This window comes from Artibeus jamaicensis, unplaced genomic scaffold, assembly GCF_021234435.1.
Source record: "Artibeus jamaicensis isolate MK-2021 breed Jamaican fruit bat unplaced genomic scaffold, CSHL_Jam_final contig_548, whole genome shotgun sequence".
NCBI lineage: Eukaryota > Metazoa > Chordata > Mammalia > Chiroptera > Phyllostomidae > Artibeus > Artibeus jamaicensis.
In genome coordinates this window covers 2,148,696-2,173,209 of record NW_026521883.1, presented here as the reverse complement: position 1 = coordinate 2,173,209, position 24,514 = coordinate 2,148,696, and the positions used below count along the sequence as shown (strand labels likewise).

The 24,514-nt window shown below is 37.5% G+C and overlaps 1 long non-coding RNA gene across 1 annotated transcript; it reads left to right on the top strand.

The window, feature by feature from the left end:
• Positions 1–423: 423 nt before the first annotated feature.
• On the top strand, positions 424–23,666 carry LOC128628143 (uncharacterized). Its single transcript, XR_008392474.1, has 3 exons — positions 424–481; positions 974–1,052; positions 23,185–23,666. It is a non-coding gene; the product is annotated as an uncharacterized LOC128628143 (long non-coding RNA).
• The last annotated feature ends 848 nt before the right edge of the window (positions 23,667–24,514 follow it).

Here is a 24,514-nt window from a genome sequence, read left to right as displayed (position 1 = left end):
TCTTGTAGCTAGTTCCTAAAAGCTTTAGCAATAAATGTTTTTAGCAGAAAATAATACCATGAGGAAACTTTAAAAATATGTTTAAATGGTAATTGAGGGCTTCTGTTTCCAAGTAGAATGGAGTAGGAAGTAACAGAACACCATTCCCACGATAAAAGTGCCACAAGCCAGATAATTTGGGGAAAGTATAAATATACAGACATATATAACTTAATAGATTTTAAAACATATATAACATATAAATATAATTTAAAATATATATTTATGTATCCAACATATTATATTATGTATATAAATATAATTATATATATTACATGTATACTATACATGTATAAAAATATAAGTTGACCCTCATTATTTACAGATTCCTTATATGAGATTCACCTATCCACTAAGATGTATTGTTTAATGCTCCAATCAAAGCTCACAGTGCCCTTGTGGTCCCAGCTGTGACATGCACATGCACAAAGGGGCAGAAAAGGTAAGTCACCTGAGGTGCGCATTCCCAGCTGAGGTCAAACAAAGAAATGTTCTGCTTGTTTCAGCTCTCAGAAATAAATGAGCATCCTCCTCATGGTCTATTTCATGCCATGTTTTTCATATTTGGTCCTTTTGTTGGGTGATTTTGCTGTTTAAAATGGCCCTAAAGAATAGTGCTGGGTTGCCGTTAGTGTTCCTACGTGTAAGAAGGCTATGATGGGCCTTGTGGAAAAAATAGTCGTATTAGATAAGCTTTGTTCCATGAGCACAGTGTTAATGAATCAACAATATATATTAAATAACCTAAGCCTATAGTCTCCCCAGGGGTAATTATTCAGTATTTGCTAATTCAGTGTTTTTGCTGACTTTATAAAACATAACCTCAAACAATGAAAATCAATTGTGTATGTATTTCTTCATATATATAATTCTGTTTATATATTTACATAATTATTATAGATGTAATTTTTACATATATATATATTTTACACAGACATTTTTTAAGACACTGGAGAGATGTGGAACAAAAAGGACTGACTGAACTAAACCAGAGAATAGCAAGTCTTTCCAAGGTGAGCAGAACATTGCCGGACACTTTCTTACCTAGGGGAATTTGCAAATTGTGGGTAAAGACTGAAGATTGGGCTGGAGGTGGAAAGAGAAACCAACAAGGCTTTTGATGGTGTTGCAGGAAAAGTACAACAAATTGGAAACTTCAGGAGCTCTAAAACCTGATGGCCATCCCCTCCACCCCCCAGCCCCACCCACCGAGATCCTTTGCTGAATGCAAATCAGTGTAGTAGCTTCTAAAAGGCACACTGCAATCCCTCTTTGTCTAACAATCTTTGGAAGACAAAGTACTACACGAAAAGGGGGACTTTATGACACACAGGGCCAAGTCATCTCCTCAAGGCATTTAAAACATTTTCCAGATCACAGATCTGAAGACTGGAGAACACAGCTGAAAACTGCCAGAGAACACATTAACTCTCTTAGTCTTTTGGGATGGGGAGACCTGCCAAGATTTTTAGGGGTGGTATGAAGATCTGCCAAGTTTTCAATCAAAAGGAAAGACCCTTTCTGAGGCATAAAGAATATAGCCTTCAATCTCTACAAGTACTTTGTATACAAAGGCTGCCATAAAATTATTTAAAAGAGTCAGGGAGGGACATGTGAAGAAGCACGAGGAGAGTGATCGAGACCAGAAATAGCCAATAAGAGAGACTAGCAAATGATTCAAATGTTGGGATTAGCAGACACAACCTAAAAGGACAATAATAACTGTGCTAAATAAAATGAAGGATAATATGGATAAAACATTTGAAGATTGATAAGTTAAGCAGAGAATTGAAATCTATAAAGTTAGATGGGCTTTCTAGAACTGAAAAATACAGTGTCTGAAATGGAAAACAGTGAATGAAGTTAAGCACAGTCAAGACACAGCAGAGAAAGGTCAATGAGAGAACACTCAAACTGAAGTGCAGACAGAAAAAAAGTTAGAAAATGATGGAACAAAGTGTAAGAGACATGCAGGGCACAGCAGAGCAATCTAATGTATAGGTAATTTGAATTTCAGAAGGAGAGGAGAAAGAGAACAAGGCATATTTTGTAAAACACAGTATGTTAGTAATTAGCAACTATGTATTAGGAATGTGTAGTTCAGCATTTAGTAAACACTAGTGATGTGTAGTAAATTAGTGACCAGTAATGATGAAGTATGGCTTACGGGAAGCTGCTACATGGCTTGTCCCCCTGCCTCTTTCAAACCAGGACTCCTGGAGTATCTGGAAATGGGGCAAGCATTCTCTCCATAAAGTTCAATTAACTCAAAATGCTATATTAAAAGAACTTTCATGTATCCCATAACATTCAAACATGGTAATTTTTAAACATTCCGTGCTCTTGAGGGAAAAAATTTGAACCAGCAAAGAACATCTGTCTATTGTCAGAACATCACAGTTATTCTTCAGGTGCCTCCTCAGCTTAACCACAGTCCTTAGCCTATGTCAGTCTTAGTGTCACCTTGGGGGTCTTTAGCTGCCATCTTCTCAAGTTCTGATGTTGGGGAAGCCACAAGATCAAGAAATGTTACTCTCCTGCCTTGCTCTCCTCTGACACACTCGTGTCGCCAGGAGGAAGGAATTCACTGTCCACCAGTTAGACCATCTCGCTTCCCTTATACAATCACCGTCCAGTTTCCTTTGTCAGCCAGCCACCTCCCATATCCACAGGGTCTTTTGAGAGGAGCCCTCAGCCTTCTGAGCCCTACCCCTTCTGTTGCAATCCCTTACCTCTGTGCATAACAGCCTCGCTAGAACAAGAGGCACTTCTTGAAAGTAGAGCTGAATCTAAACGAGACAACACACTCATTTTTTTTTAAGATGGGAAACAAAGATTTTAAAATTATACCAGCCTGGGTTCAAATTCTGACTCTGTTGACTAATCGTGAGGAGACATGAAAGAAGCTTGATGGAACCTCTCTGAATTTGTTTCTATAACAGGCAATCATCTAGTCTACTTCGCAATGCTGTTCTAAGGATCAGGCATCATTTATGTAAGATGCTAAACTAATGCTTGGACAAAAGAGGTGCCCAATCAATGGCAACTTTCTGTTCTTAGAATAGCTTTTCTAATATGAGGAACAGAGTATCCATTATAAAACAAACCACTATGTTTGCTTCTGTGGAAGCAGATGGGTCGCTTAACAAAGTGGGTACCTAGATTTGTACAGTACCCATTCAACAAATTCTGTTGAATGAATGATAACAGACAGTGTCCTGTTTATATCAGAAGAAAGATATCTTTCTTTTTCCCTAAACAACTGAAAGAGGTTGCCTTCCAGTGTCCATTGTGCTTTGAATTCTTGGTTATAAACCGAGTGCCCGAGCAGTGCACAAGCAATACACTCTCAGCTGCACACTCCTAAATCAAAAGCTATTAACTAGAATGTCAAGGCTCTGATTATACCATGATAAATGGTGCTCATAACATGACCCTGATTACCGAAAGATCTGAAAGTATATTCTGAATCATCCAAGACTAAATTGATTCAACATGATTTTCTCTTCAGCATATTTGTGGTATAAAACTTTTGAAATTAGTAATCTAGAGGATCTCCTTGAGGGAAGGGCCAGGGTGTTGTCAGTTATAGTCTAATTATCCATTTACACAATGCCTAGTGAAGCAGGAGCTCAGTAAATATTTGTTGAAATTTTAAAAAAGACTGAGAATTGGTAAGGTATGTAGTATATATGGCAATTCAATCTTCTAACCAATGAATAAGGATTTCATATTGCTAAACTATGATAGAACACACAGGCATTATTAAGTGCCTTAATATTACTATTTTATAGCATAATTTCTTTTTTAATATATTTTATTGATTATGCTATTACAGTTGTTCCAATTTTTCCCCTTTTGCATCCCTCCACCCAGTACACCACATTCCTTCTAGCAATCTCCCCACTTTAGTTTATGTCTATGGATCATGCATGTAAGTTCTTTGGCTACTCTGTTCCCTATACTGCTCTTAACATCTCCCTGCCTATCCTGTACCTACCAGTTATGGTTCTTAATCCCTGCACCTTTTCCCCCATTCTCACCCTTCCCACTTCTAGCCGATAACCCTCAAAGTGATCTCCATATGTATGATTCTATTCCTGTTCTGGTTGTTTGCTTGGTTTTTTTGTTGTTGTTATTGTTAGATTCAATTATTGATACTTGTGAATTTGTTGCCTTTTTAATGTTCATAGTCTAGATCTTTTTAAATAAGTCTCTTTGATATTTTATGTAATAAAGGCTTGATGATGATGAAATCCTTTAGCTTTCCTTTGTCTGGGGAGCACTTTATCTGCTCTTTCATTCTAAATGATAGCCTTGCTGGAAAGAGCAATCTAGGTTCTAGGTCCTTGCTTTTCATCACTTTAAATACTTCTTGCCAGTCCCTTTTTGCTTGCAAAGTTTCTTTTGAGAAATCAGCTCATAGTCTAATGAGAACTCCTTTGTAGGTAACTCTACGCTTTTGTGCTGCTGCTTTTAAGATTCTCACTTTATCTTTAAGCTTTGACATTTTAATTATGAAGTATCTTTGTATGGTCCTCTTTGGGTCCACCTTGTTTGAGACTCTCTGTGTTTCCTCGACTTGTATGTCAATTTTCTTCACCAAATTAGGGGAGTTTTTTTCATTATTTTTTCAAATAAGTTTTCAATTTCTTGTTCTTCCTCTTTCCCTCTGTCACCCCTGGATTTGGATGTTGGTGCATTTGAAATTGTTGCAAAGGCTCCTTACACTACCCTCCTTTTTTGTTTGTTTGTTTGGTTGGTTTTTGCTGTAAATACATACAGAGAAACACACACAGGGAGGCTCTCAAAACAAGGAGACAAAGAAACAAGGCCCGAATGAGAGAACAGATCAAAACCCCAGAAAAAGAACTAAACAAAAAGGATATAAGCAATCTATCAGATGCAGGGTTCAGAATGCTGGTTATTAGGATGCTCAAGGAACTCAGTGGGTATTTCAACAGCATAAAAAACACCCAGGCAAATATTAAGTTTATAATAAGTAAAATAAAGAAAAATTAACAGAGACAAAACAGCGTTCTTCCTGTTGCGGTTCTGATTGAATTTCTTTTTCTTCCTTGTGTTCCAAATTGTTGATTGGATTTGAAGCTTCCTCCATTCCACTCTTGATTCCCTGTAAATTTTTCTTTATTTTTTGGTTGTCAGACTTCCATACAGCTCAATTTCCCAACAATTTTGGATGATAGTTGTTTTGTAGTTTAGTTGTAATTTTTGCTATGATTGTGTGAGGAGGTGAGCCAGGTTTACCTATGCCTCCCTCTTGACCAGAAGTCAGAATTTCTTTATAAAATGGAATTTCTTTAGCTAGGCTGCTTAGTGGGTCCCCTTACTATTTTCTCATATGTATCAACAGTGATTTCTAAAAATATATAGAACTGCAAAATTTAGGTTTACTAATCACTCAGGCATTCCCTAAAATGTACAATGTTACTTTCACAAAATTGGCACCTTAAGAAGTTATATGTTGACTCCACAACTGATTTTTACGCACCAGATAGACTGTGAGTACTGGCTAACGACCTAATATTTCAGGCCGTCATTTTTATAGCTGCCTGCCAGAAAAAATTCAGTTTTGGCATCATCACTTATTTGTCCCCAAAGCAGTTTGTGTAATTGCAATATACATTTTTGCACTGTTGTCATTATAGTTTTATAAAAATGCTGCTGCTACTAATAAGAAGCATAGTTCTGATAAACTTTATAACATTAGAATAATGAAAATAATGATTAGGTTGTTCAAACCAGAAGACATTAATCTCCAATTAGGAGTTTATTTAACCCAGGTTGGTCAAAGATCAGAAATATAAAATGTTGCATATGTATCATCAAAGATTAACTCTAAATTAATGGTCAGGTATAACTAAAGTTTTAATCTGTTATATATTCCTCTTTATTATGTATAAGTTTGTATACATCCATATGACTTTTCAGAATATATTTTGTAAAAGAAGATGGACTCACTTGTACTCAAGGAGATTGCCAGTGTAATGGCAAAAAAAAAAAGAGGACTTTAAAAGCTTTTGGCTGTATGTACACTTTTATGTACACTTTATTTTTTGTAGCCCTGGCTTAAAATATTGGCATATTCCATTTGGAAGATATATGTATTCTCTTTCTTCTACTCAGGTGGAAACCAAGTAAAGTTTCTTAAATCTCAGCAAGATCCCGATTTTCAAACACAGCATGGGTAGTGCTACAAGCACCAGCCCCCAAAGATCAGGCTTGCCAAGCTCAGGGCAAAGTGGAGACAATTTGAAAGAAGGTAGTGAAGGAACATCGGTTGGAAAGAAGTGCCTAGCCTTCATACTTAATACAGTACTTCACTTTTCATGTCAGAGCCATGCTGACAATCTGCCATATCAGGTGTGATTTTTTACCAGACCCCTGTTCATACCAGATCTCCAGGAGCTGCTCCCAGTGAAGCAGATCTGAGCCGGCACACCCACGTGCACTCCGCCACCTCCGGGGTGTCCCCCGCCCCCACTGACAGACTGCTGGTCCCCATGGCCCAGGCTTCCTTTGTCTTTGTGAAACATCTGCTTAGAAAGGAGAAGGGAGTTTTCCCCAAACCAATGTTTTAGTTTCCCATTTCTCTTTTGGATCTAAACCTTGCATATTTGCTAACTTAAACTTACTCTGACACGCTTCGCGTGAATTTTTGTTTTGAACCAGACACACCAAATTTAACCTAGTGTTCTTGGGAAAAGCCATAAAATGACTGCTTTAACTGATTTTTTTATTGAATTAGGACATATATTACAACATCTGTTTCATAGTTACTATAATAAATAATGTTTCTCTTCTCAAGACTGAGTTATAAAAATAATTGATTTTGACACTGGCCCATCTATTTAATATGGTCTATAAAATGTTCAAAAAATTCTAAATAATACGATGGCCTGACAAAGGAGCCAATCTGCTCGATGGATGAGGACTTTGGAGCTCTGTTTGGGGGACTCTACAGAGACACGGTTACAAAGATTGTAGGTGTCAGCTGTCTAGTCCCAATGTTTGTTTATCCATCCAGCATAGCTTAGGGTAAAAGTCCTGTATTGGTTTCTATGGTTATAAATGGTCCCACCCTTCTGGACATTTACATTGAATCAGTCAGCCAGCCGGCCAGCCAGTTGTGCAAAAAAGGGTCTGGGAGTAATTAAAATGAGAGTTATAAATTTTTTTGACGTACCATTTTTTCGTCGAATTCTAACAAAACCAACATATCTCAGACAAGACCAACATATCGGAAAATGCTGAGAATGTAGCGGCAAACATAAAAACTTATTAGCAATTAATTCCGTGTTAGTGATTAAAGGTGTGTGGATCAGGTGTCCCTCCCACCCACCAGCTGTGTTTACCGCAGGAAAGCAAACACATCCAAGCAGGCCTGGCCCACTGTGGGGCAGGCCCAGCGGGGCCTGAGTTGTGTGAGGAGCCCTGGAAGCTCCTGGAAAAGGCCTCTTTCTAAGGGGAGGAAGGGTCACCAACACAAGTCTGTGCCAGTCACAGAGCTTCAGGCGTCTGAGGAGATGGGGATGAGAGCCGCAAAGCACTTATCACACATTCGTCTGTGACTGTCCTCTTCAGGAACTGGCAGTGAGGAGGCTGTCAATAAAGGTAGAAGCAAGCTTCTGTGACATTGGGGAAATGGGAGATTCTGGGTGGGCACAGAGTGGATCTAAAGCTGCAGTGGCGGTAGCAGCAAGGACTTTGTGGTGATGGCAGCACCAACACCTGAAGGCGCAGGAGGCCCTTTGTTAGGGAGAAAGAAGCAGAGAGCCCTTAGCAGACATTTCAGTATGGCCCCAAACATGGTTGGGGCAGAGTAATTTATTGAACTTAATTTATGTCTTCTGTTGGACAGGGATGGAGGGGTGGTTCAAGTTCTAAAAACACAAAGAGCTTGAGCCCCACTCTATCTACTTAGGAAGGCTGAATCTAGAGCTCAGGGCTCCAGAACTTGGCTGAAGCACCCACAGAACATCCTGGGTTACAGAACATACAGGCTCCGGCAGTGAGCATAAAATGTTTGGAGCCACATACACTTCCAGAAGACTTCCCCACAGACTTCAACAGGGTTAGGTTATATATCCCAGCCTGACAGGATAGGGTCTATAAATTAATTAATTTGATTTGGAAAAACTTTGTCAAATGCACCATTTCCATATTAGAATTTCGTGGTGGAATCACATCCATGCCTACTGCATTGGCGGGATAAAGAAATTCCATCTCTAATTGTATTTTTATTTAATTTATATAATTCTCAAAATCATTTTAAATGTGAGGATTGCCAGCAGTGCTCATGCTCTGTGTGTCCAGTGGTCATGTGGCATGAACAGACAATGAGGTGGCAGTCCCGAAACACAGAGGGGCTGCTGGTGTAGCTCTTACTCGGGAGTTTGCTTGCAGTGTGTTGAGACTTCTTGCTAAGCCCAATTATGTGACTTTGTAGGTTATATTATCTAATTCACAAAATAGACAAAAGCATTAAAAATATTCTTTAAATAAATTCTCAAATTGAAGTATTCTCAGGAATACAAATATGTAGGAACAATGAGATATGCGGAGCTGACACTTTACGTTCCTTCTGTGATGAAATGAAAACAAGAAAAAATAAAAATTAAAAAACCCACTATCCAGAAGTTGTTTGGAATTATTAAGTTTTCGAAATTACAAACTTATAGTCACTCTAGTTAAAGTTGAACTTTGTTAAGAAGTTCAAAGTTAAAGAATATAAATTACTTAGGATATTAACTAATAATGTTAAGCAACATCACTGCCAACAACTAAGGAGCTAGAATATAACTAATCAGATAAAATTTAGTGAGGGCAGATATTCTGTGCTCTATTTTAGTTTTATCTTATTTTTTATAATTCTTTTGCGTGTGTGTGTGTGTGTCATGTATAGTTCACGTATGAGGTCACATGCAAAAGTGTTTTACTAATATGAGTGGATCAGTAAAGTTCAAGACCACTGGTATAATTCCAGATCTGGAATGTTTGCAAAAATATTTCAGAGAGGGCCCTGTAGTCTTCCCCTGGAGCTACGTTTAAATATTCTTTCAAAATTAGGCCTCCAGTGTTTAATTAAAGAAAGGATTATGGACTAAGAATAAATTTTTAAAATTTTAATTGTTGTTCAAGTACAGTTTTCTGTTTTTTACTCCCATCCCTGCCCACCCCCCAGTGCTCCCCACCTCCCTCCCATTTCCACCTCTCTTAGTTTTTGTCCATGTGCCCTCTATACTTGTTCCTGTAAACCCTTCCCCTTTTCCCCTGAAATTCCCTCCTCTGTCCCCTCTGGTCACTGTCAGCCTATTCTCTGTTTCAGTGTCTTTGGTTATATTTTGCTTGCTTGTTTGTTTTGTTGTTTAGGTTCCTGTTAAAGGTGAGATCATATGGTATTTGTCTTTCACTGCCTGGCTTATTTCACTCGGCATAATGCTTTCCAGTTCTATCCATGCTGTTGCAAAGGGTAGGAGCTCCTTACATTCTGTGGCATAGAATTCCATTGTGTAAATATAGCATAGTTTTTGGATCCATTCATTTACTGATGGGCATCTAGGTTGCTTCAAATACTTGGCTATTATAAATTGTGCTGCTATGAACATTGGGGTGCATAGGTTCTTTTGGACTGGTGTTTCAGGGTTCTTAGGATATAATCCTAGCAGTGGAATTGCTGGGTCAAAAGGCAGATTAATTTTGTTTTCTTAGAAAATTCCATACTGTTTTCCATACTGGTTGTACCAGTCTGCAATCCCACCAACAGTGAACTAGGGTCCCCTTTTTCCCACAACCTCTCCAACATTTGTTGTTTGTTGCTTTGTTTATGATGATTATTCTGACTGGTGTAAAGTGGTCTCTCACTGTGGTTTTAATTTGCATCTCTCTGACAGCTAGCAATATTGAGCATCTTTTCATGTGCCTCTGGATCCTCTGTATGTCCTCCTTGGAGAAGTGTCTGTTCAAGTCTTTTGCCCACTTCTTAATTGGGTTGCTTGTCTTCTTAGAGGGGAGTCGTGTGAATTCTTTGCATATTTTGGAGATTAAACCCTTGTCTGAGGTATCATTGACAAATATATTTTCCCGTATAGTTGGTTCTTCTTTTATATTAATACTGTTTTCTTTAGCCATGCAGAAGGTTTTTATTTTGATAAGATCCCATTTGTTTATTCTTTCCTTTATGACCCTTGCTCTAGAGAACATATCAGTAAAAATGTTGCTGCGTGAAATATCTGAGATTTTACTGCCTATGTTCTCCTGTAGGACTTTAATGGTGCCATGGCTTATATTTAAATCTTTCATCCACCTTGAATTTATTTTGGTGTATGTTGTACGTTGGTGCTCGAGTTTCATTTTTTTGCACATAGCTGTCCAGTTCTCCCAACACCATTTGTTGTAGAGGCTATCTTTACTCTATATTATGTTGCTGCCCCCTTTGTCAAATATTAATTGACCATAGATACTTGGGTTTATTTCTGAGCTCTCTGTTCTGTTCCATTGGTCTATGTGCCTGTTTTTATGCCAGTACCAGGCTGTTTTGATTACAGTGGCCTTGTAATACAGTTTGGTATCAGGTATTGTGATCCCTCCTACTTTGCTCTTCTTCCTCAAAATTGGGGCAGCTATTTGGGGTCATTTATGGTTCCATATAAATTTTTGAAGTGTTTGTTCTATGTCTGTGAAATATGCCATTGGTACTTTAATAGGTATTGCATTGAATCTGTAAATTGTTTTGGGTAGTATGGACATTTTGATGATGTTAATTCTTTCAGTCCATGAACACGGTATATGTTTCCATTTGTTTGTTTCTTCCTTGATTTCTTTCTTCAGTGTTGTGTAGTTTTCTGAATACAGGTCTTTTACCTCCTTGGTTAGGTTTATTACTAAGTATTTTAACAATAAAATTTTGCAACCATTGTGCCAGTCTTATACCTTAATCTATGATGAATTAAAAAACTGTCTATTTTAGAAATATTCTTTTAATCATTGTTTATTCACTGGCAACATGTAAATACCATTGTTAAAGCTTTAAGTCAATAACATTGCCAAGATTTGACCAATTCCTCCATGGAAGCTCAAGAATAAAGATTCAGGGAAATACACAGGGAGCAGTTAGGTTTATTGTCCATAGGCTTTGATAATAGAAAAATTTTATGTACTAAGATATACATTTTATTAAGCCATTTTGAACCTAGGTACCTAAGTTAGCTCTCAGCTAAACCTACTTTTAAAGCCAAGATAAAAAGTAGCTGTACTCTTAGTATTTCAGTCTTATTCTTTAAGATCTGATGTGACAAGTCATTTAGAAACAAACAAAAAAAAGTCATTTTAAAATCTGAGTTCTTTTCATTCTTCTGTTTGCCTGAAAATGTTCATAATACTGCCCTCGCTGGTGTGGCTCAATAGATTGAGTACTGGCTTGTGAACCAAAGGGTGACCAGTTCGATTACCAGTCAGGGCACATACCTAGGTTGTTGCCCAGGTATTTCCCTTCCTATCTTTCTCCTTCCCTTCCCCTCACTCTAAAAATAAATTTTAAAAAAATCTTTAACAAGAAAGAAAGAAAATGTTCATAATGCAATGTTGAAAAATTGGCTTTTTTTCTGGCTTAAATGTGAAAACATAATTTAATGTTTAAATGTATGAAAAATTATATCAGAGAAGAGTATAAATTAGAAATGCAGAGATTGATAATGATCCTTTAAATTTGTTTCTTCTATATGTATTATTATCTCCTTGTGCATTTGAAAAACATGTATGGAATTTAAAAGAAAATACATCAAGTGTGATGTCCACCCTCTATTGTTAATGAAAATAAGTTGTAGAAATTATGATGGGTCAAATTATTAAATTTTAACCAAACCCAGGTAGAAACAGAATTTGAGAAATGGAACTCATCCTACCTCTCATTTTATAAAAGAGTGAGCAGAGCGCCAGAGAGACCAAGTGACTCCTAAAGGCTGCACAAGCCCTTGCACAGAGTGCGTGTGCAGTGGTCACTCCACCACACAGCACTGCTGGTCAGGAGAAAGACAGCTGATAGATGATAGATGCATAGATAGATAGATAGATAGATAGATAGATAGATAGATAGATAGATGATAGAGATATTTTGATGGCATTAAAAGTAAAATTAAATCAAGTAGTTTTTTTCCCCACAGACATGCCCCTTCTGTCTTCATCTTTCCTCTTAAAGGACAATGACTGTCAAGAATTAAAAAATTCAAGGTGGGATTTTTCTTTTATGAATTTGAGCAATTTCATGAAGATTTCCTGAGTGCTTGAAGCTCAGATCTCTTGAAGTATATACTGACTGGCTGGCTACCTTTTCTCCTCTGTTTTCCCTGGTTCTATGCCTTCCCTTCTAGTCAAAGTTTTACTCCCTCGATTCCCATTTATTAAGCACCTAAAAGGTTCCAGAAGCTAGGCATTTATGGCAGAAATGGACCCCATCTCCACCAGATAGATGGTATGTACATCAGATAGATATGAAAGCAAAGCACTCTCCTCCTCTTTCACACTCTTGTTCCCATGGCACGGAGGGTCTCAAACTGCAGAGCAGTGAATTCTCCCAGGCTGTGCCTGAGACATGTGGGTGCTCAGGTGAGGATAATAATTTGGCATACTTCCAAGTATTGTTCTTTAGATAGTTTCCTGATACTGCCTACAGGAGCAACTACATGCCAGAGAAAAGAAGAAAAAGGAGACAGGTATCCCTGTTCAGAGGTCCCGAGATCACTGGGCAAACTTTGTACGTTGAGATGGCCAGAGGCTGGCTGCGGATGGAGCCACAACTTACATCTATATTTTATTAGATCTTTACTTGAATGAAGATTTTCTCTCTGAGGGTATGTCATGAATTTGTGGTGTGTTTGATTATGTTGGACAATGTTATGACAGGGTTCTATTTCATATTCTCTCATTGTCTCTCCTTTCAATTCTTCCCCTAATACAGAAGTCTTCTATTTCTCTAGAAGTTAAATATTTTGAGGTCTTGAACTTTGACTTCTTTGGCATAAAACCAGCCAAAATTGGCTAGGTCTTTGATTCTCATAGATATATGGCATACACATATGACAAGCTATTCGGCTCCAAACAGGTCAAAATGAGTATGTCCTTCTATAGGCTCTTTATTGACATTCAGATGCTTGGTCTGACTGGTGTCCTTGCATCGCTGTGGTCCCATGTGATGATGGACCTTGTTTCCTTTTTACCATATTAGAAATATTGTGCCCTCAGAAGGATCATAATTTTCTTATTCTTCCCATCCATCACACTCTCCACTCTTGCTTCCCAAAAATATAATTGTTCTTTTGGTTGCACCCAATTCCTTCAATAATGCAAGGAAGAAGTTGTCTCACAATGATCAAACTAATAAAGTATAAAAGGTTATTAAGAGAAGAAAATTTCATAAGTATCTTTAGGGCAATGGGACAAAGAGCAATAGGCTTCATGAACATAATAATAAGACTTTGTATCTTTCATGAGGCTCTCTGAGTGCTTTATGTATTAGTCACTATTATTAGCCTACTTTAAAGATGGAGACATTGACCCATAAAGAGATGTACATTCACAAGTTCACACACTGAGTCGAGGGAGAGCATACACAGAGCAGCAAACAGAGGAGTGAGCATGCCACCTATAAAGCCATGTTGAAACCAGGTGGGTTTTGAAAAGAGTAGAACAAAGTATGTGAGTGAAGACAGAGCTACTACAGTTATTAGCACTACCTCCTTCTCCTGCTCCAGACAAAAGTCTGAGAAAAGAGTGAGAAGAAAGAAAAAAAAAGAAACAATGTTAGAGTTTACAATATATGATGAAGAAAATGATATTTATCTGACTTTGGTCTTAAAACATTTTTCGGCTATGCCTATGCAAATAATTCCATTAACCAAAAGAATTGCATAGTCGAAAATCAATTTACCTTCCCCCTGCCATTTAATTCTTACACAACCCCACTGCCTCCACCAAATCCACAATGTGCCAATTACAGCACCATTCTTTGCATATATTGGTAGTTCATTTCTCTTCATTAGTGCCTGACACAGCATAATCACTCAAAGGGCCACCAAATGAATAAATTATAGATATATATTAATGTTAATATCAATATTAATACCATTTTAGTGATGAGTGATGTCAGCAAAGAAGAGTTAATTTGAACAGAGTCACAAAATTAGTTAATGGCAGAGCTTGGATTTTCAATTCTTCCTCCATTTTATCAGGCTAAAGAGTTTATCAAGCATGTACAATATTTCAACCACATACAATACTTGTCTTAGAAGAAATGCAGCAAATATAATATTCTCTATTTTGTTCTATTTCCAAAAATGTTCACATATCTCATGATCGTTTTACTATCCCCCACAGTCTAGGTCCACCTTCAATCCCTCAACTCATAAAGCAATGGTTTATGTCACTAGTTTAGCAATGACATAGCATATTATTATGACATCTCTAGTGCAATGATTTCATATAACATTTTGTAACTTCAGTGGTAGGTTCTTTGAAGGCAGAGGTCTTGTGCTATTTACATTTTTGCATTACTCTCAGCATCTTGTATTATGTTATTCAATACTATAGTTATTTAGAGTTTTAGCAAACTAAAATGAAAGTACATTATAGATGATATTCTGTGACTGGACATTAGGAGACATGGGAAAGTTTTCTTTAATTCTCAAAGCCAGCGCCTTACCACTGTAAAGGTCACTAAAGCAATAAACCATGATCCAGACCTGGCCCTTTGAAACAGGCTCAAAATAATAAAGAAATCTCATGTACCAAGACGCAGTAGCCTCCACCACTTGCTCTTTCTTCTTCCCCAGTAAACAATGACACAAATTTGAGTAAAAATGAGGTAATTCAAAAATTCAATACTTTTGGTCTTGCTATAAATGAGAAATGTTGAGGCCTTTAGGACTACATATCCAAATGGGATTTTTAAAAATAGTTCATATATGTTATTTTGGTTAACCAGAAACCAAGTAGGAAACCATTTCTCACATCTATAACATTATTGGCTGTTCCCACCATCTTCAAAGTGACAGGGAAGCACTGGTCGTACCCAAATGGTGCCACATAGCTTATGGGCCCACTGAGCTAAGCACAAAAGGCAATTTACAAAAGTGTCTGAGGACTGAAAGACTCCAAGAAAGTTGGTGGGCCATGTTTGTTAAGTGTGGAACCTTCTTGCACAGGTACTGACAGCTAGTAATGAGATGCAGAAACTTTTACCATGTCAGTAGCCCCAGTCCTTCCTGGTCTGGAGCTGTGCCAAGATCTGTGCCCTCAGCTACTGTGTTGACGACACACAGCACAGCCTGGGATGCCAAACGTGCCCACTTTTCAGTTCTAGGGGTGCCCAACCATTGCTTCCGCATCTTCACTCACAAGAAGTGATTTTCCAAGTTCCTGGATGCTGGAATTGACCCAAACATAGCTCACTAAACTAATTTATCTTAGAATTTTTAAGTGCATGTGCATTTGAGCATAAACACTATCCATATGTTTCTGATTCATTTACACCGAATTCATCAAAGAGCTGTGTTGTAAGAGTTGTTTGATGTCCAAAAATACTTGAGGGTTTTTGTTAATGGAATTTTATACTTTCTTTCACCATTTTCCTTAGGAAGTCAAATGTTGTTGAGAGTAAACAAACTTGGACCCCCAAGGATCTTGGGTTTACCTTATACTTAGAACTCAGGAGAATGTAGCTTGGCAGTTTGGCAGGAGAGGCACCCGTAGCCTTGCGTGTATCTTGGCACTATTTCCCAAGGGCAGGAGCGCCTAGCGGTGAGCAGGGAAACCCCAGTCAGGAGATTTTCTTTCCTTCGGTGGTTTATTCAATCCCAAAAAGATCATCCCAGACACAACTCTTGGAAGCTACTTGGGGTCTCTCCCTTGAGTTCAAGAAGGCTTTATAATGCTGCTGTTGCAATTGCCCTTCTTTTTCTGGAAGGGAACCAAAGGAGGTTTTTCAGGAAAAGAGTATTTGTTCACCTGAACACATCATGTCCTACATTTATATACTAAGAAGACAAGACAAGCATCTCTGGCGACAGCTGAGCACTAATTAAAATTGCTCTTTTACAAGCATTATGTGGTTCACTCCATTCTTCCTTGATTAAGAACAAAAGAGAAGGAGAGTCATTTATTGCCATGAGTCACTTGAGGTATAATGGAAGGAATTCCAAGACGCTGCTGAGACAAAACAAAACTGACATTATGAAAGCCATGTCTAAACACTAATTTAAACTGTCAACTTACTACCAAGGAAGACTTCTGACAGATGGAGAATTAAAGCTTTAAAAACCTCATAAATCACTGAGGAGATTAGCAGCAGCGTGAATGAGTTGAAATACATTTCTGCCTTCAGAGAGTTAGAGTGGTTCAAAGCAGTCCTCTAGGATTTAATGGGAAAATTAGTTGTAATAACTAGGAAGAGAAAAATTCTCAAATATAGCTTCTTAGGGATTTCAGAGTGCAGGCTTCACCCACCACAGTCATTTCAAGTACTTGAGTTAGTGAAATACAATATAGATGCTTTCAGGATCCAGCATACAGTACAATAAAAGTGACTTGAAAAATTTTAGAATTTAAAAGCATTATTTACAAGTGCCAAACATTTTTCCAACCCCTGCAACACTAAAAATATCTAAAATGTCAGCCTAGATGTATGACTCAGCAGCGGGTTTCACACCACTTTGTCCATCTCTTATTTCCTATGTGAACCTCTCTCTAAGAATCCTACTGCATACATATTTATTCTCAGCAAGACCCATCACCGCCTCCTCCATTGGGTGGGGTTTCCAAGCTCTGTCATCAACACTGAGAAGTTTTCAGAGAAAACTTTGGTGGAATTACCATCAGTTTTTATATTTAACTACTTCCTCTTCAGAGTTTTTGAGTTAAGAATAAAAACACCCTTAAAGCATCCTCAACCCCACCTAGTGCTAAAAGCTCTTTATCCCCAGTGGTCTGCACCCACAGGGGCTGGGTCACTGCTATGAGAGAGGAGCTACTGGAAGTTATGCAAATTTTCCAGAGAGAACAGGCGGAGAAATGTGAACTCGAGTTAAATCACACTGTACTAACTCTTTCCCCACACGTGAGGTCTCACAAACTATTTCTATATGGGTTCTTTCCCAAAGACCCCATAAACTCACACTGTGTTTCCTAAGTCACTGGTGCACTCCAGATGATCTGTTCTACTTGTATCTTATCACATCTCTGCCTGCCCAGGAATGGCTTTCTGAAGTGCGTGTTGATCTGGTCTCTCCTCCCCTAAATCAGAAACTTTTTGCATGCAGTAATCTTATCCCTTTCTTTGATTTTTTTCCTTTTGGCTTAAATCAAAGTGATACAGAAATCCACATGGAGAAGACCAGAACATAATTGCTATAGTCTTCAGAAAGAGTCCACCCTTCTCCAGCACATAGCTGTTACATTCTCCTTTTTTCTGGAGCAATTGGCTTCTCTTCCTCTGCTCACAAATGGGTTTAAGCAGCCATTATAGGACACCAACAGAACATTCAGGAGAAGCATTTTGAGGGTGATTCAACCACACAAATCCAGCTATGGAATACTCCCAACTTCCAAGACACAAAATTTAACTGCCTCCCCCCATCTTGGACACAAGTCTGAGGACCTTTTTAAAGATAGAAATGGTTCCAGAAACTTTTTGTCCAGGATCCTATCTGTGTTAGTCTTCTGCCCAATGGGCATCTTATTTTAACATTTTGATGGTGCAATAGGTTTGAATGACACTCATGGTACTCTAAATTCAGTTCTTTAATGCTTAGACTTTATTCTTTTTTGGAAGAGAGGCAGGAAGTATGCAATATAATCAAGTCCCTCCTCAGACTCCCCTTACAGCTTCCAAACTAGAACTCAAATCAGAAACTGCAGAAGTGGTTTCAATAAAACTGTTGTGAAGGGCATCCTGCTTCTTTGGAGGTAGACTTGATTGCATGCCCATCAATCCCCACACATTTATGGACACATTCCCAAACTACTTTTCAGCTGATCATAAGATGAAAGACACTCAACTCCATCCCTCACTCACAGCAAGACGACTGTCGCTCCGTCTCATGCCTCCTGAACCTGCTCCAACTGGCAACTGGTGATTTCCACAAAACTTCCACATGTAAATCAAAAGAGGTGTCTTGTCTAAAGGTAGGCAGAGGGACGCAACAGTTAGATCTGCCTGAGTAAGACACCCTCAGAAAGAAACTAAATTATCAAGATCTGCTATCTGCTTCTGAATATCATTGTCTGCTTTTTACTGATCACTGGCTCTCAAGACCAAAGCTGTGGGAAAACCCCACTAGCCCAGTTCAAATGGCTTGCAGTTATTTCCAGGCTCTTAATTCATCATGAACACATATATATTTCTTGGCTCCCGTGGCTCTTTTTAAGCTTTAGTCCATAAAAAACTATACCAGGTATTAGGCAGAAACCCTGGCATCAGGAAGGGGCCAGCTTGCCAGCACTTGAAGTGTAGATGAATGATTTTATTTGGTTACACTATTTAAAGCTCTGAGTTCAGGGAACACCTTGCATAGCCAGAAACCATGCTTTCTGTTTATAGGTCAAATGACTAGCCACTTAGTGAATCATAAAGATCATATTTGGATTTGGCCATCTCTTGCTGACTTTTCTCCTGTGTTTGTAAACATTGCAGACTTTGACCCCAATCTCTCACAAATCCATGACCAACACCAAACAGCCACAGAGGAGCTGTAGAACATAATGTGATTCTGTAATGCAAAACAGGATGGCTTGCTAAAGTGGAGATCTGGAGAGAATTCCTGACATAATTCCTCTTACATCTTTTATGATAATCATTTCCATCTTCAGAACACACGCACACAGTGCTCCTTTGGATATTGTTTCTAGAGGCTGGTCTGCAATCCCGTCTGGGTGAACTGCTTATGCTAAGGCACTGGGGCAATGCATCTGGGAGCAGGACATGGTATGTCCTGCAAAAACAGAAATAAGCAAGGCAAACCCAGAGGCTGATTAGCTGCAGAGATGCTTCTGCAGAAGGAAAATGTGTAAATCAGCAACCATTCTCCCTACAACTTGGAAATCAGCTCCAGTCATAATTTACTCATCTGTGTACATGCTTAGTGATCATTAAATAAAAGCCTACTATATGCCACAAGTGCACTGTATAGAAAAGGACCAGTTTTGAATAAGGGCCTATGAATGGAAATTTATTTGTAATCTGACATTCCTGATACTCATGCCAAATGATGTCTTACCTGGCAGAGCACAGAAATAGTCTTTACAGTAGACTGGGAGTGTTTGTTTAAAATATTGTTAGCATTTTTAAGAAGGTAAAAACTATAGAACATTGGAGAGGCTGAAACAGGAGAAGTCTAAGTTGATTAAGTACATGAAGGATAAAGAATTGGATCTTGATTCCTACCTAGTCCATACATTGTAGAAATGCAGTCTAGAACCAACATTTCCCAACTTCAATTGTCAGGACACCTGGGGGGGCTTTTCTCCGGGGAGTGTACTTTGTAAAGCGAACGTGTAAAGATCCTCATATCTTATACTAAAAACTCCAGTCTAGTGTACTTGTGGGAAAACCACAAGTGGGCACAAAGCCAAAGTCCTGAGTTATATAACGTGGGTCATATATCTATGGACTTTACAGAGAATTTCATCCTTGGGTCAGCCATACAGTCTTGCAGAATCTCATGAGAAAACAAAGGAATATGAATCTGATTTGGGGCAAGGATGCCATCATGGGCACACTTTATTTCTATAGTTGTCACTATTTACACTTCAGGAATGAAAGAATTTCAAATCTTGAAAACCTTATAATCAGTCTAACAGATAATAACTATTTCTTGAATTGATTAGCAGTAAGCATAGCCTAAAACAATAGAGGGGGGAGAAATGGAAGCTTTGAACCTAAGGAAAAATATAATAATGTGATAATAACTGTCCATCATGTGTAGAACACCCTGCTGTGTGTAGTGTTGTCTTTGTTTGTTTATTTACCATACATTATTTCATTTTTTGCTCATAACAATCTAATAAACTAGATATTATTAATCATTTCTGGTAGATGGGAAAAGAGGCTGATGGAGATTCAGCCTTGCCTAAAACCCCAGAGACCCCACACTTAAACCTTCTGATTCTAAGACCTATACTCCTCTTATAATGTATTGTGGAAGGTGCTTTTGGAGACTTTGCACAGTATATTATTGATATCAGGGCAGAGGAATATGATATGCAATGCAGGAAAGATATTTTTATATTATTTTACATAGCCATAATATCAGCAGCACCGCATCCCTAATCCTGATACACACTGGGGATTTTAAAACACACAGTGAAAATCACTTCAGGACAGCAGTACAATCTCTGCAAACTAAGACCCAAGCAGGTAATGGTTTTTAGGTGAAAAATTTGTGGCAGAAGTGTGAACTGAACAAAACTCTACAGATAATATTCCATTATTGATGTATCTTTTCAGAAAACTAGATTTGAAATGTTACATAGATCAAAAGAAAGACATGCACTTGAGAGTGAGTAGGTAATTCGAGTTTTCAATTTTCATCATAGGAAATCCTAACATTAGATGTGGCGATTTTGTGAAAAAGAAAAGGCTAAGCATGAGCTGAACCTGAAATAAGAAAGCTCTTAAGATGAGAAGCGTCTTCAATGTTCTTACAGACAGCATGTCCCAAGTCTGCTAAAATGAATAATTAAAAATTTGGTTCAACATCTTCATAGTAATGGCCATACCCAAAGAATTGTGCTAGATGCTAAGTCAAAGAAAGGATGCAAAGAAGTTTAAGATTTATATATTGCTCTCAAGGAACTTAGAATCTGTATTAGAAGTGACTATCTTCTTTTTGCTCTTCTCTCATCTAGTAAAACAAAATATGATAATACATAGTCAGACCAGTTTTAATCAGTTCACCTAGCACAAAATGAAGGTGCAGCTTAATGGGTAAAGTCTGAATCAATAATTTGCTGAATTGGGAGTATTGGATTTTTTTCTAGTTTCCAGGTAAAAATCAATTACAAAGGTCAAGACTCATTAAGCTTTTTAAAATTTTGCTTTTCACTTCTCATCTTTAGGATGATTTAAACAACTTATGGCACATCTTTCCTCACATAATCAAATAGCTAAAAACTTTAAGTTTCCTTTTCAAGTAGAAACTTTAATCAATTGAATGTAATTTAATCATCAATCAAATAATAATTGCCCAATTAAAAAACAGAAGGCAAGAAAAAGAGATCTAGGCACTCTCCAAGTTAATGTCTTGCTAAGTATGTGTAGATGACCTAATAATGACTGAATAGCTCTTCTCAGCTTGTAATTCCACTATTTAAGGTTGATTCTCATTATATAAAATTATGTCATCATAACTATTCTGTTCAGATTTAGAGTTTGTCTTAAAATACTTGTAATTTTACTCCATTAAAGAAAGGAAAATTTATGTAACCAAAGCTAATTGTTTAATTTACTTCTTGAGATGAAATGTGGAATTAAAAGTTGAATAAAATCCAACTATAACAGAAATATTGGAACAGATGTTAAGTTGTAATGACAACTAGGACAGGGAAGGTTAAAAATTGTCTGAAAAAACCTATATCTGCCCCCAGAACTATAGACACATTCAGGAAGAATGTAGCATGGGGTGGGAGTGGCGGGGGGAGGACACCAAACTAGGAGCTATGAGAATGTCAAAGACTCAGGAGTCAAGGTTCTTCTTCTCAAGAAGTTTACCATCTATTTGAGAACAAAAGGTAACATATGTGAAATGACCAAAGGACAACTATACAGAATGGAGGTGAGGTGGAGAGGGAGGAAGAGGCAAGGAAGAGACAATCAGTGGGTTCTGTCTTCTCTTTTCCAATAACATCAATGCACTTCAAAAATCAGGGGCCAGTACTCAGTCATAAGAAAAAAAAAAAGAATGAAATCTAGTCTGAGATACCATAGATGAGGAGTATTATGTTAAGTGAAATAAGTCAGACAGAGAAAAGAATATCCTGAATTATTTCATTTACATGTGGAATCTAAAAAACAAAACAATACAAAAATCAAAACAAAACAGAAGCAAATCCACAAATACAGAGAACAAACTTATGATTTCCAGATGGGTAGAAGATGGGGAAGAATGGAGAAGGGGAGGGGGGTTAAGAAGTATAAACTTTCAGTTATAAAATAACTTGCAAAAATATAATATACAGCATAGGGAATAAAGTCAATAATATTGTAAGAACTGTGTATGGTGACAGACGGTTACTAGATCTATTGTGGTGATCCTTTTGTAAACTGTACAGATGTTGAATCACTATGTTGTATATCTAAAAGTAATATTATATGTCAGCTATAATTTTAAATGAGTTTCTTTAAAAATTGGACACCAGTGATAGAAGTTTCCTGGGACTTTGAGAAGGAAAGGGTTCAAAATCTGTGTATAGATATGAATTTTCCTTATGAAACCACGGAAGAAATTATAATAATAGTAAACATCCAATAAATGAATATTTATTACTGCCACCATTGTTATTGTTATTAGAAATTATTAAGTTCATATATATTAATTATAAAGAATAACTTTATAGACACCCAATAATACTCACAAATTTGAATGGGTAGTTGCTTAAGATAGTGGTGGATCATAGGAAGGGTGACCACATGCCCAAGTTGGCTGAGACGGTCTGGGTTTGCACTTACTGTTCCAGCTTAATTGTAATTGAGCCTTCTGTCATTTTTATAAGTGTTGTGATTTACATGATGGTGAGTACCATGGTAACTTAGTTATAAAACAGATGGGACCTCCTCTATTTTTACCAATCAATAGCCTTTTTGAAGCAGTGCTCTGAGGAGGTTCAAGGGCAAGCACAGACTTTGCAGAACACAAACTTAGAGACAGAGGGGTTCCTTCCAGGCCCAACCTCTTCTTGATCAGAGAAGAATGAGTATCCAGAGGGCTAACACAGCTCCACCTATAATTGAAATGGAGGACAAGAAAATTTATAGATTCCAAGAGCTGGTGCCTGGCGTGGCAGGTTTCACCAAGTACAGAGAAGAAATCACACATCCTGGTGCAACCCATGTTTCTGAATCTCTTCTCACTCCCTTAGGTCTACTGAATCACTGAACTGGTGATATAAACTTACATCAAGCAGAACTTCAGCCTAAGATATGAGAGCATCATATCTTAAAAATCATCGAAGTAACAAGAAGAGAATTCAAGAAGACCTCACCAATACTCTATTGGGGAAATTTTCAGCTTTGGTTAACACCTTATCCTAAAACTATTGACCTTAAAGCAATAACAATAATGTAGAGTAAGGGGCTGTAAAGAACTAAAATTTGAAAATAACTACATATGCTTCATCAACTTTAACTTTACATTCTCAAGGAAATTCAAGAATACATGAAGTCTGTAAAATAAGAGATAAGATGAGAAGACAACCACTGCAATGGGAAAAAAAAAAGGTTAGGAGGCATGGAAAAAAAAACATTTTTAAAGCTACATGAAAAAAGAAAACTAAATAAACAAAAATAAATTTAGTATTAGGTCAAAAAATTAACATTGATAATATGGACATTTTGAAGAGGTTAATTCTTCCAATCCATGAATATGGTATATATTTCCATTTATTTGTGTCTTTCTTTATTTCTTTCTTCAGTGTTGTGTAGTTTTCTGAGTAAAGTTCTTTTACCTCTTTGGTTAAGTTTATTCCTTAGGTACTAAAGTACCTAAGTTTAGGTACTTTATTTTTCTTGTTGCTATATCAAATGATATTTTTTCCTGATTTCTGCTTCTGATATTTTGTAGTTAGTGTACAATAATGCCTTTGATTTCTGGATATTAACTTTGTATGTGGCTGTTTTGCCAAATTCACTTATTAGATTGAGTAGTTTTTTGGTGGAGTCTACAGGGTTTTACATGTACCCTATTATGTCATCTGCAAACAGTGCCAGTTTTGCTTCCTCCTTTCCAATGTGGATGCCTTTTATTTCTTTTTCTTATCTGATCACTGTGTCTAAGACTTCCAATACTATGTTGAATAGAAGTGATGAAAGTGGACATCCTTGTCTTGCTCCTGATCTTAGTGGAAAAGCTTTTAGTTTTTGCCTGTTGAGTATGATGTTGGCTGTAGGTTTCTCATATATGACCTTTATTATGTTAAGGTATGCTCCGTCTACTCCCACATTGCTGAGTGTTTTTATCATGAATGGGTGCTGTACCTTATCAAATGCTTTTTTTGCATCTATTCATATGATCATGTGATTTTTATCTTTCCTTTTGTTTATATGGTGTATTACATTTATTGATTTGTGAATGTTGTACCATCCTTGCATCTCATATAAACCCTGAAACACCAATTCAAAAGAACCTATGGACTCCAGTGTTCATGGCAGCACAACTTAAAATGGCCAATTGTTGGAAGCAACCTAAGTACC